This window comes from Triticum dicoccoides, chromosome 3A, assembly GCF_002162155.2.
Source record: "Triticum dicoccoides isolate Atlit2015 ecotype Zavitan chromosome 3A, WEW_v2.0, whole genome shotgun sequence".
Classification (NCBI taxonomy): domain Eukaryota; kingdom Viridiplantae; phylum Streptophyta; class Magnoliopsida; order Poales; family Poaceae; genus Triticum; species Triticum dicoccoides.
In genome coordinates this window covers 630,382,001-630,385,104 of record NC_041384.1, presented here as the reverse complement: position 1 = coordinate 630,385,104, position 3,104 = coordinate 630,382,001, and the positions used below count along the sequence as shown (strand labels likewise).

Sequence of the window (3,104 nt, the reverse complement as noted above, 5' to 3'; positions counted from 1 at the left end):
TAGCTCTAAAATGACATAATAACCTTACTTAGCTCCAAAATGACCTATTTAACCTAGGCTAGCTCTAAAATGACCTATACTTAGCATTTTTTCCTCCAAAATGACTCAATATGCTTAGCTAGCTCAAAAATTACATAATAAGCTTAATTAGCTCCAAAATGACCTATTTAACCTAGGATAGCTCTAAACTGACCTATACTTAGCATTTTTTTTCTTCAAAATGACTTAATATGCTTAGCTAGCTTCAAAATGACATATTTAACCTAGGATAGCTCTAAAATGACCTATACTTAGCATCTTTTCCTCCAAAATGACTTAATATGCTTAGCTAACTCTAAAATGACATAATATGCTTAAGAAATGAAATATTTTAGCTCCTAAATGACTTCACATGCTTAGCTAGCTCCAAAATGACATAATAACCTTACTTTGCTCTAGAATGACCTTAGCATGGTTTACACCAAAATGACTTAGTATGCTTAGCTAGCTCAAAAATGACATAATAACCATACTTAGCTCCAAAATGACCTATTTTACAGATATAAGTTGCATCATAATAATCTTCACATTTTAGTTGCATCATAATAATCTTCTTGTTCTAGTCTTCTTCTTCTAACTTTCTTCTTTCCCATTTTACAGATTTGCTTAAGATCACGGAAGCTTGGGTTGATGGAGTGCTTGTATTTAGTTTTTGTTTTGACCTTGTGAAACTTGCTACCTATGGATGAAACTGTGTAATATTGATGAAACTATGTATATGTACGGATGAAACTTGCTAGTATTGGTAACATGTATTGGATATATGTGTTCATGACTATTGGTAATATGTGTTGAATATGCTATATTGGTCATATAAATATATTTCTGTTTGATTTTCTGTGAAAATGAATTGATATAAGAAAAAACAAAATTAAATGGGGCAATATAGTCACTTTGCCATCTGCTGGCAGATGGCAAAGAGCTTTGCCATCAGCTTGCAGATGGCAAAGAGGCCACGTGTCATCTACATGTAAAATTTGGGCTGGCCTATTTGGGCTCTTTGCCATCTGCTAACAGATGACAAAGCTCTTTGCCATGTGCTGGCAGACGGCAAAGAGCCTGCAACCTTTGCCATCTGCTGGCAGACGACAAAGAGCCTGCAGCCTTTGCCATCTGCTGGCTGACGGCAAAGTATGCCGTTAGCCTTCTAACGGGGCTAACCCCGTTAAGAGGCTTTGCCATCTGCCAGCTGATGGCAAAGCCACAGGCTCTTTGCCATCAGCCAGCAGACGGCAAAGAAGCCTTTGTCGGCAGGGTTTCAGACAAACTGTTTGCCATTTGCTGGTAGATGATAAAGCCTTTGCCATCCGCCGACCATGCCTTTGCCATCTGCCATGGCAGATGGCAAAGTGCCAGATTCCAGTAGTGAAGGACACCTAAGCAAGACGCATTAAATGCGCCTTGTCATGTAATGCAAGGGATAACCTCGCATCACTGTACCCTTTCCACCTCCTGTGTGCCACTTTGGCAACCCCTTTTTCTATAAAAGGAGGCCCGAGGCGACCAGCAGAAGGATTCGGCTTTTTGGAGCTCCTCACGCCCCATAGCTAGCTCAAGAACACAGATATACAATCCACCAAAGCAGGAGTAGGGTTTTACGCATCCTCGCGGCCCGAACCTGCATAAACGAACCGTGTGCTACCTGTTAGATCCGCTCTTCTCACGACCCCGCGCCCCGCTAACCACAGCAGGGATTCTTGTGATCCCATAGGTGTGGTTCCCACTGACATCCACCCTCGTGGCAAGGTGGTTGGCCCCCCTGGTGTGTTCTTTGTTCCATAAATCCTCAAATATTCTAGAAAAAATCATATTTAATTTTCAGGACATTTGGAGAACTTTTATTTTCGAGGTATTTTTATATTGCACGGATAATCAGATAACAGACCGAAAATTATTTATTTTTACTTTATTTTAACTAAATAACAGAAAGTATAGAGAGGGTACAGAAGGTTGTGCTTCTAGTTTCATCCATCTCATGCTCGTCAAAAGGAATCCACTAACAAGGTTGATCAAGTCTTGTTAACAAACTCATTCCGATTAACATGAAGCCGGAGAAATTTCGAATAACACTAGGTTACCTCAACGGGGATACGCACATCCCCAATAATAAGTATATCATATTTCTTCTTGACAGTAGGAAGAGGAAATTCAAAACCTCCAAATATAATCGATGGAATTTTTCCGATAGAATTGATACTATGAACTTGAGGTTGTTTCCTTGGAAAGTGTACCGTATGCTCATTACCATTAACATGAAAAGTGACATTGCCTTTGTTGAAATCAATAACAGCCCCTGCAGTATTAAGAAAAGGTCTTCCAAGAATAATAGACATACTATTGTCCTCGGGAATATCAAGAATAACAAAGTCTGTTAAAATCCCTGTTCAAGAATTCATCCGATTAACCAGTTAACTTGCCGATTAATCCCTACTCATAGGGACCCTGAGTAGCCGATTACCCGATAAATCGTCCGATTAATTGATTAAATGGCTGATTAACTTGCCGATTGGCCTATTAATGCCCTACTCACCAGCCGACCGAGCAGCTACCAGTTAATGATTTCCTCAACAATGGTTAAAATAGTAACGTTTACAACCACAACAGGCACATCCTCACAAATACCGACAGGTATAGCAGTTGATTTATCAGCCATTTGCAAAGATATTTCAGTAGGTGTCAACTTAGTCAAATCAAGTCTACGATATAAAGAGAGAGGCATAACACTAACACCGGCTTCAAGATCACATAAAGCAGTTTTAACATAGCTTCTTTCAATGGAGCATGGTATAGTAGGTACTCCCGGATCTCCAAGTTTCTTTGGTATTCCACCCTTAAAAGTATAATTAGCAAGCATGGTGGAAATTTCAGCTTCCGGTATCTTTCTTTTATTTGTAATAATATGTTTCATGTACTTAGCATAAGGATTTGTTTTAAGCATATCAGTTAATCGCATACGTAAAAAGATAGGTCTAATCATTTCAGCAAAGCGCTCAAAATCCTCATCATCCCTTTTCTTGGATGGTTTGGGAGGAAAAGGCATGGGTTTATGAACCCAAGGTTCTCTT

The 3,104-nt window shown here is 39.4% G+C and overlaps 1 long non-coding RNA gene across 1 annotated transcript in view; it reads left to right on the top strand.

Moving 5' to 3' along the window:
- The window catches only part of LOC119269727, a 2,244-nt gene extending 1,402 nt beyond the window's left edge, over positions 1-842 (top strand). Inside the window, exon 3 of the long non-coding RNA XR_005133696.1 lies at positions 640-842. This is a non-coding gene — a long non-coding RNA (uncharacterized LOC119269727). The remainder of the gene's footprint in view (positions 1-639) is intronic.
- Positions 843-3,104: the final 2,262 nt, after the last annotated feature.